Consider the following 10,000-nt stretch of genomic DNA (forward strand, 5'->3'; position numbering starts at 1 on the left):
CTGTCTTCCCACGGGCAGGTCACGGGATTTTAACCGTATTCCCTTTAGCCCGAAATCTGACTGGACCGTTTCTTTGCATTTCTCTCTTTCTTTCATTTTCTCCTTTGTCGTTTTGGATCCAGACAAATTGCTGAGGCGGGGGATTGGCGTGGCCGGCCAGCGCAAGCGAGCAAGCGAGCAAGCGAGCAAGCGAGCAAAAAAAAGGCCGTGGCCAAGACGCCGGCCGCGAGAGGCCCTGAGAGTGGTTTCTCATCAAAAAACCATCATCATCAGGGCCCCACACCGTTCGCAGCCGGCCCGACAAGCCCACGAGAGCCCGCCCGCCCGGGTTGGGCTGGCTGCTGCTGCTCGGGCCTCGTGCCGCCTCGACCCCTTTCCAAAACAGGGAGATCCCAAGAAGAGCTCTCGACTGTTTTGTGGCGTTTTCCAGGGGATCGGAGGGAAGCTATCCTCGGGCTAAGGGCGACTTATCCACGACCAAGCGATGTTGGCGGGGGAACCCTCCTCCGCTTCGGTCAACGAGGGTTCGGCTTGCTCGAGCATTTGCTACTACCACCAAGATCCGCACCAGTGGCGGCTCCAGACCGGCTCGCGCCGTATCCTTCTACGCTCACCACCGCGCCCTCCTACTCGCCGGGGCCTCGAGACCTCCTCGACGCAGCCTATAGTGGCCCGGCGGTCGAGTATCGGGAGGATGCTTGAGCGCCATGCCATTTTCGGGGTTACTTGCTTCGGCAGGTGAGTTGTTACACACTCCTTAGCGGATTCCAACTTCCATGGCCACCGTCCTGCTGTCTATAGCAAGCAACTCCCTTCCATGGGATCGGAATTAGCATCCATTTAGGCCCCTTAACTCGACGTTTGGTTCATCCCACAGCGCCAGTTCTGCTTACCAAAATTGGCCCACTAGGCACTCCGATTCTCGTCCGGGGCTTCAGCGAAGCAAGCCCGGCACCTCACCCATTTAAAGTTTGAGAATGGGCTGAGGACATTTCGTCCCCAACACCCCTAGTCATTCGCTTTACCGGATGGAACTCGTTCGAAGCGAGCGCCAGCTATCCTGAGGGAAACTTCGGAGGGAACCAGCTACTAGATAGTTCGATTGGTCTTCGCCCCTATACTCAGCTCTGGCGATCGATTTGCACGTCAGAAACGCTTCGGACCTCCACCAGGGTTTCCCCTGGCTTCATCCTGGCCAAGCATAGTTCACTATCTTTCGGGTCCCAACATCTATGCTCTGGGTACCCGCCGACACATCCGGCCGCCCGAGCCCGCCGAGGCGGGGGGCGACCGTTCGTCATGGCGAGTCCCGGACCTGCGCCCCCCCGCCGCCCGGTGAGGGGCGTGCGGGGCGTGCGGGAGCGGGAGGGAGCCCGCGCCGTCCCGGGGAGGAAAGTCAGTCACTCCGTCCGGGTGCGCGCGGCCGCCCGCTGCTCCGAGGGATCGGCCCGATCACTTTCATTGCGCCCGTGGGTTTAGCGCGCCCATTGACTCGCATACATGTTGGACTCCTTGGTCCGTGTTTCAAGACGGGTCGGGAGGAGTACCGACTCTTTGCACGCCGCGAAGGCCACGCGGGAGAGGGAAAGGGAAGCGCGGGAGCCAGCGAATTAGGCTCGACCGCGGCCTCGGACCAGTCCCCCGTTCCCGGCAGGCCCCGGAGGAGAGACCGTCGGGGGGGCAAGACGAGGGCACCGGGGGATCCCCGGACGGGCGCGCTGGAAAACGCCCCCCGCCCAACGAGGAGCGGAGGACGAACGCGCCGCCGGTTCCTACCAGGACCCGGGCCTCAGACCCCGTGTGTCCCCAACGCGTCGCGGCGACCTACTGCGGGGGGAAGATCGCCCGCCGGCGCCGGGCAGGCGGCGGGGGCCGCTCCCCGCGTTGGCTCCTTCGGCCGAGGCCTCCGGAACGGGAAGTCGCCACGCCCGCTGCCGTCTCCCGGCAGGCCGACGAACTGAATCCCCCAGTTCGATCTTCGAATCTCCGCCCGTTTAGCCTCTTAACGGTTTCACGTTCTCTTGAACTCTCTCTACAGGGTTCTGTTTCAACTTTCCCTCACGGTACTTGTTCGCTATCGGTCTCGTGGTCATATTTAGCCTTAGATGGAGTTTACCACCTGCTTTAGGTTGCGGTTTCAGGCAACCCGACTCTAAGGAGAGGCCCGTTCCGCACTCCCGAAACCCCCCTCCCCGCGAACGAGGAGGAGGAAGTCCCTTTCCGCCACACGGGCCTGACACCCTCCGTGGGTATGAGAGTCATTCATGAACAACTTAGGCGGCTCGGAAGCGCGTGCAGGACCTCTCCCGAACGCAGCACCCCTCGAGCCCCCCGCGAAGGGGACGCGAGGCTTTGCGCTGGGCTCTTCCCGTTTCGGTCGCACTTACTCAGGGAATCCCGGTTGGTTTCTTTTCCTCCGCTGATTAATATGCTTAAATTAGGCGGGTCATCTCCCTCCACTCGAGGTCGACGTACGTACAACAAAAAGCGAGCAAGCGAGCGGGCGAACGAGTCGCCGCCGCCGCCGCCGCCGTCGCCGTCGTCTTGCTTGTTTTGTGCTTTGGGATCATTTCGCTCTCTTAGTCCGTTGATTAACGGCTTTCCACGCCCCCCTGCCTGCCCCGAAACCTCACGCGGGGGTTTCGTGGCGCGGAGAGGGCCCCAATCTACGCGGTCTCGCGATCTCAGGGTGCGCCCTTGCCCTCTCCAGCACGGCCGGATGGCCCCGGCCCCCTTCCTCTCCTTTCGGGGGGGGGGGGGGGGGTGCACCGGACGGCTGGCTTTCACGGCTTTGGGAGAGCGCCTCTCCGGCTCTTTTCGGAACATTCGCCTTTTCTGGGCCAGTGGCAGGCAGGTCCCGACCAACAATCGGCCGGTAGTCGGCCGGACGAGGAGGAGGAGGAGGACGAGGTACGTCCGCCCGTCCGTCCGCCCGTCCGAGCCGACGGCGACGGAAGAGAGCGAGCCCTCCAAGCGTCTTAAGGGAACGTCCGGACCCGGGAGCGAGTTCCTCCAACGAAACCCGCCCCTCTCTGGTCCGGCGAACTCCCCAGGGCGGAATGGTCGTGCGAGCGAGCGAGCGAGCAAGCAAGTCGCCGCCGCCGCCGCCGCCGCACCTCCGGCACGGGTTTGAGTGGAGCCGGCAGGCTTGAGGAGAAGCCGCCGGACCCCAAAACACCCCCCGTTGTGCATTTTGCGGAGTCCCCGCCGCCGGAAGCTCCTGCTCCTTCTCCTGCCCTCAGATGAGGGGGGGAGAGAGAGAGAGAGCCGCCGCCGCGAAAGGGGGCCACCTACACGGCGCTGTTTCGCCTCACTCTAAAGAGATTCTCGTAGCGGCCTTCCCGGAGAACGGGCGGAAAGGGGCAGGAGGACCGGAGCCCTCCGCCGCCGCAGTCCGCAGCCGTCCGTACTGTCTCCCGGGAGGCAACGTCACGACACTCGAGGGAAGGTGGCAGCCGTCCTTCGAAGAAGGCACAGGGCCGCCGCAATGTGCGTTCGACACGTCGATGGAATCACGGGAGAATTGCGATAGCCACCAAAACATCGCTTCTTGCCGCGGTCTTCCTCGACCCACGAGCCAAGTGATCCCCCGTTAAGAGTCTTTGCTGGGTTTCTCTTTCCTCGAGTTCACACACACACTACTCGATCGCCTCCCACTCAAAAAGGGCCTCGGAGGGGAGGGTAACCTGCGCTCTGAGAAAACGCGTAGCCCACGGCGCCGAGCGCGCTTCGCGCCCGGCGCCGTCGCCGACCTCGTAGGCCCCGGTGACCCAGGCGGGGCTGACAAAGACTTTTGGGTTCGGCCCCCTCCTCTCCTCCCCGCCTCCCTCCGGCCGGCCGGCCAGAGGGAGGGAGGGATGGTGGAGAGAAAAGGGCCGGGGAGCCGTGCCGAGAGCCCCCCGCGGACGAGGAGGAGGAAATGGGGACGAGGAGCTGGGAGGTGGACCGCGGCAGGAGACAAGACCGTCTCCGCCCCTTGGTCACTGGCCCTCGCCCGTCCGTCCGTCCGTCCGTCCGATCGTTCGGGTTGCACGCGAGTTGCCTCTTTCGGCGGCACCACTACTCGGTGGTGGTGCTGCTGCTGCTGCTAGCACTCGTTAATGATCCTTCCGCAGGTTCACCTACGGAAACCTTGTTACGACTTTACTTCCTCTAAATGACCCAGCTTGGACACCTTTCCGTCGACCCGAGGGCGCTGGCCGCCGCCGAGGCGGCGGTAGCGGCTCCAAGGGCGCCAGTCCGGTGCCCTCACTAGACCATTCAATCGGTAGTAGCGACGGGCGGTGTGTACAAAGGGCAGGGACTAAATCGGCGCAATCTGGTGAATTGCGCCTACTGGGAATTCCTCGTTCATGGGGAACATTTGCAAGCCCCAATCCCCTTTAAGGACAGCTTTCACGAGGTTACCCGCTCCTCTCGGAGCAGGGACAGCTCGCTGAACTCTCCATTGTAGCGCGCGTGCGGCCCAGAACATCTAAGGGCATCACAGACCTGTTATGGCTCAAACTCTCGTGCGGCTAGTATATTTTTTGCTGCCGCTTATCCCTCTAAGAAGAAGACTGCGAAGCGGACGCCAGTTTCCGGCGCCGCGGGGCGCGCCGCCGGCGGCGCTAACCAACCGACGGCGGAGGCCCGCGCGACGGCCGGGTTTAGGGGAACCCGAGCCCACGCCCGAGGGCGAAGGCTGGGCGAGAGACCCGTCGACTATTTAGCAGGCTAGAGTCTCGTTCGTTATCGGAATTAACCAGACAGATCACTCCACCAACTAAGAACGGCCATGCACCACCACCCACCGAATCGAGAAAGAGCCTTCATTCTGTCAATCCTTCCGGTGTCCTGGCCTGGTGAGTTTCCCCGTGTTGAGTCAAATTGAGCCGCAGGCTCCACTCCTGGTGGTGCCCTTCCGTCAATTCCTTTAAGTTTCAGCTTTGCAACCATACTTCCCCCGGAACTCAAAGACTTTGGTTTCCCGGAAGCTACCCGCCGGGTCATGGAATAACTGCGGCGGATCGCTAGTCAGCATCGTTTAAGGTTAGAACTAGGGCGGTATCTGATCGCCTTCGAACCTCTAACTTTCGTTCTTGATCAATGAAAACATCCTTGGCAGATGCTTTCGCAGTAGGTCGTCATGCGACGGTCTAAGAATTTCACCTCTAGCGTCGCAGTACGAATGCCCCCGTCTGCTTCTATTAATCATTACCTCGGGTTCCGAAAAACCGACAAAATAGAACCGAGGTCCTGTTCCATCATTCCATGCACGACCATTCGGGCTGTAAGCAAAGACCAGCCTGCTCTGAGCACTCTAATTTTTTCAAAGTAAACGTGCCGGCCACAGGGGGACACCCGGTTTAAAGGGGATAAAAAAACCCCGTGCGCGCCGGCGGGGACACAGCTCGGAACCCGGCAGTAGCCGCCGCTAAGGCGGACCGCCGGTCCGGAGCAGAAGTCAAACTACGAGCGTTTCAACCGCAACAACTTTAATATACGCTAGTGGAGCTGGAATTACCGCGGCGGCTGGCACCAGACTTGCCCTCCACTCGATCCTCGTACAAGGATTTAAAGTGTACTCATTCCAATTGCGAGGCCCCGTTCGGGGCTCGCAACAGTATTTTTCGTCACTACCTCCCCGTGCCGGGAGTGGGTAATTTGCGCGCCTGCTGCCTTCCTTAGATGTGGTAGCCGTTTCTCAGGCTCCCTCTCCGGAATCGAACCCTGATTCCCCGTTACCCGTGATAGCCATTGTAGGCGTTTAACCTACAATCGAGAGCTGATAAGGCAGACGCCTGCAGGACGCGGCGCCGACCCAACCCGGGTTGCGGGAGGGGTCGTGCGCTCGGCCAAAGTTATTCTGATTCACCAAGGAGATCGCGGCCGGCCGGTTGAAGGGCCGGCCGCCGAGGGTTTTGGTCTAATAAAAGCGCTCCTCCCTCGCGGTCGGAGACTACAAAGGCATGTATTAGCTCTAGAATTACCACAGTTATCCAAGTAGTGCGGTTCGGCAGAGATCCAATGAGTTATATCTGATTTAATGAGCCGTCCGCGGTTTCGCCTTAAGTCGGCCTGTACTTACACATGCATGGCTTAATCTTTGAGACAAGCATATGACTACTGGCAGGATCAACCAGGTAGAATTGGACAACAACAAACGACCCGTCGGGTCGCCATCGTTCGTGTGTGTGTGTGCTCGCAGGAGGAAGAGGAGGAGCGCCGGCACGCAGCACGCAGCGCGCGCGCGCCTGCTCGCTCGCTCTCTTCTCCGCCTTGCACTTCTCGGCTTTTCGCAGGATCGGTCCGCGCACTCTCGCCGGGATCGGGAAAGAGGGCGGACCGATGCTGGATGGCTTCTTTCATCATCGGCTCTTCTCTCTTAGGGTGCGCCGCACGCAGGGGTGGGAGAGAACAAGCGTCGCCGGGCCAGAACAACGGCCGCGGCAGCCTCCCACCCGGGCGCGAGCCCTTCATCGTCTCTCTCCTCTCTTTTTTCGCCATCGTCTTTCGGCCGCAGCGAGGTGGGGAGCGAAGGGAGAGAGGTGGCGAGGGAAGGCGGGGCAGGCGCACACGGACGGCAGGCACCGCACCAAGGGTGCCCGCCGCGCCAGCTGCCCGCCGCTCCTCCTCTGTCCTTCCTCCCTCCATCCCTCCATCGCATGCTGAAAGGGCCGGCCCACCCCTTTCCACAGGGGAACTCGCGCGCGCGCTCCGCAGGGGGCGCGCTTGGCGCTCCTTCTTCCCCCGACCCCCTTCCCCGGGAACACGGAGCCGGCCGGCAGCCCCGCCCGCCCGGCCTCGCCCGCGCGCGCGCGCGCGCGCGAAAGGGCCAAGGCAAGGGGAATGGGGGATGCCGGCTACCCACAGCGCCCGGTGGGGATCGGATGGAAACGGAAACACGCGCAGCAAGCGAGAACCACAAAGAGGGGGGCCCTCCGGCCCAGCCTTTACTCCGCGCAAGGCGGCAAGGGGTGTGTGATTGCCGGGGTTTTCTTCCTTTCTCGCCGCAAGGGTGTCACAACCCGGGATCTAGCTCCGCGCTATCGGCACCACGTGGCCGAGGGGAGAAGAACCGCGGGAGCTCTACCGTCGCGAGGGGAAGGCCGCGCGGGGGCGGCACTCGGAAACCATTCCGAACGTCTAGAATGGAGCGGTCGCCTCTGTGAAGGGCACGGCCACAACCGACCTCAACGGGGGCGGCACGGGGAATGGATACCCGGCGGCCCCCGGCCGGCAACGTGGCGCGAGCCCGCGACCTTTGCTGTGCGCTGCGGGAGGCAAGGCGAGGCGAGGCGACGGGTCGCCCGCACACGCCTCCATGCCAGCCCGACCACAACGGCGAACGGGAGCGGGAGGGGGAAAGCAAGAGAGAGGGAAGGGGTGTGGGGGGGCCGGAGGGACGCAGCCACGCGTCCCTCCTTATACCTGCCCACACGGCCGTTCACCCAACACCACCGCAAACAGGGCCCGCTCCTGCCGCCCCTCAGGGAACACGCCCCCTCGCGGCCCCCGACGCCACGGGGGCCCGCAACACCTAGCCTCAAGCCTTGCCTCCGAGGGGGACTTGCCCGGCCTCGGAGACCGCCCGGCTGCGCCGCGAGCTGCCTGCCGGAGGGAACCCGCCCACCGCGCCCGGACACACACACACACAGGCCCGTCCGGCCACGGAAGGGCCAGCGGACCACACCCGGGATCCGGTCCGCGCAACAGGCCGCTCTGCCCACCGGGGCCGGGCCTCGCCCGTCCGCCCGTCCGTCCGTCACCGCGACCGCGACCGGCCCCTTCGTTGCCCTTATAGTTGTCGCCGCGGCCGTTCCGCCACCACGACCGCAAACAGGCCCCGCTCTCGCCCGCCCGCCAAGGCGCACGCCCGTTCGGGGGGAACGAGACAAGACCAGCCGGCGGGGGACGAGCAGGGCCCGGCAATCGGACCCCACTCGCTCGGGCGGGGACGCCCGTCGCTCGCCGGGCCCGGTCTAGGGAAGATCGAGCTGGCTGGCTGGCTGGCTGGCTGGCTGGCTGGCTGGCTGGCTGGCTGGCTGGCTGGCTGGCTGGCTGGCTGGCTGGCTGGCTGGCTGGCTGGCTGCTGGCTGGCTGGCTGGCTGGCTGGCTGGCTGGCTGGCTGGCTGGCTGGCTGGCTGGCTGGCTGGCTGGCTGGCTGGCTGGCTGGCTCGCTCGCACGACCCGACCTCATCTCCCTTACAGTTGTCGCCACGGCCGTTCGCCCACCACAATCGCCGGGGCCGCCCGGCTCCGTTCCCCGCCCCACCGCGACCTGCTCGTCCGCACGCACGGGGACCCGCGGCCCGCCGCCGCCGACGACGCCCGCGCCGGGGCCGCCCGGCTCCGTTCCCCGCCCCACCGCGACCTGCTCGTCCGCACGCACGGGGACCCGCGGCCCGCCGCCGCCGACGACGCCCGCGCCGGGGCCGCCCGGCTCCGTTCCCCGCCCCACCGCGACCTGCTCGTCCGCACGCACGGGGACCCGCGGCCCGCCGCCGCCGACGACGCCCGCGCCGGGGCCGCCCGGCTCCGTTCCCCGCCCCACCGCGACAGCCAATGGTGGTGGTGGCCGCCGCCTCGCCCCGCGACTCTCGCTCCCGCTCGGCCCGCCCCGGCAGCCGGCCGCCCAGCAGCAGACGGGGGCCAGGACCAGCCTTGCCCATAAGGTTGTCGGCGCGGCCGTTCAGGCAGCACGACCGCAAACAGGTCCTCCTGCTCCTCCTGTCCCACCGGGAGGACGGGTTTGCGGGAAGAATGTTCGCCCCCCCCCCCCCCCCCCCCCCCCCCCCCCCCCCCCACCCCCCACCCCATGTTCTCCCTTCCTTTCCCCCCCCCCCCCCCCCCCCCCCCCCCCGACACCGAATCCCGCTCCCCTCGACCCCGGCGCGCCGGAGCCGAAGTGCCGGCTTCCCGCGAAGGCAACCCAGGCGGCGGGCCTTTTCCGTCCGCTTCTTGGCTTCTTGGCCTGGGCTGCCGACGGCGGCAGCCGGTGTGCCGGCTTCTTGGGGAGCGCCGGTCGCCGGTGTCATTTCCCCCGCCCGCGCCCTTCCCGCAAGTAAAAATAGCCTGCCCTTCCTCGTCGTCGTCGTCGTCGTCGTCGTCGTCGTCGTCGTCGTCGTCGTCGTCGTCGTCGTCGTCCACAAAGGGCCCTGGAAACCGTACGGTGCTCATGGACAGGAGCGGCCCCCGACGCCGATGGCGTGTGCGCTATTCGCGCATTTTTACACATTCTGCCTGCCTGCCTGCCTTCTTATCATCATCATCATCATCATCATCATCATCATCATCATCATCATCATCATCATCATCATCATCATCATCATCATCATCATCATCATCAATAATTATTATTATTATTATTATTATATTATTATTATTATATTATTATTATTATTATTATTATTATTATTATTATTATTATTATTATTTATTATTATTATTATTATTATTATTATTATTATTATTATTAATTATTATTGTTCTTGTTCTTGTTCTTGTTCTTGTTCTTGTTGTTTCTTCTTTCTCTGCAAGCTGGGACACAAAGACAGAGAGAAGAAGGAAAGGAAAAAGAAAGAAAGAAAGAAAGAAAGAAAGAAAGAAAGAAAAAGGATAAGGAGAAGATCACCGATGACGGCGACAAAGTAAAATAAAAAATAAAAAAATTATTTAGAAAGACCTTTCTCTCCGCCACCGCGAAGTGCCGGGAAGGGTGGGGGGGGGGGGGTGGGAACATGGGTAAGAAAACCTCTCTTCGTCAGAGGCCAAACAAACTGCCGACCCGGCGAGTCTCTCCTGTTCTGCTCACAGACAGAGCGGAGAGACGCAGAGGAGGCAAAGGGGCCAACAAGCCGGCCCGCTGGCAACGTGCAAAGGTGATCCTTCTTGTAAAAAGGGCCCCACACACTCACACACACACACACAAACGCACGGTTTTAGAAGAAAAAAAAGAAAGGGAGCTTGCTGCTGCTCCTCTCCTCCTCCCCTCGATCTGGGGGGGGGGGGGGGGGGG

The 10,000-nt window shown here is 63.0% G+C and overlaps 2 pseudogenes; both read right to left on the minus strand.

The window, feature by feature from the left end:
• LOC119569920 overlaps window positions 1-2,469 on the minus strand; it is a 5,634-nt pseudogene extending 3,165 nt beyond the window's left edge.
• A 1,629-nt stretch (window positions 2,470-4,098) lies between these two features.
• On the minus strand, window positions 4,099-6,128 carry LOC119569918 (annotated as a pseudogene).
• Window positions 6,129-10,000: the final 3,872 nt, after the last annotated feature.

The sequence above is a fragment of the Penaeus monodon genome, unplaced genomic scaffold (genome assembly GCF_015228065.2).
Source record: "Penaeus monodon isolate SGIC_2016 unplaced genomic scaffold, NSTDA_Pmon_1 PmonScaffold_1979, whole genome shotgun sequence".
In the NCBI taxonomy this organism is placed as follows: domain Eukaryota; kingdom Metazoa; phylum Arthropoda; class Malacostraca; order Decapoda; family Penaeidae; genus Penaeus; species Penaeus monodon.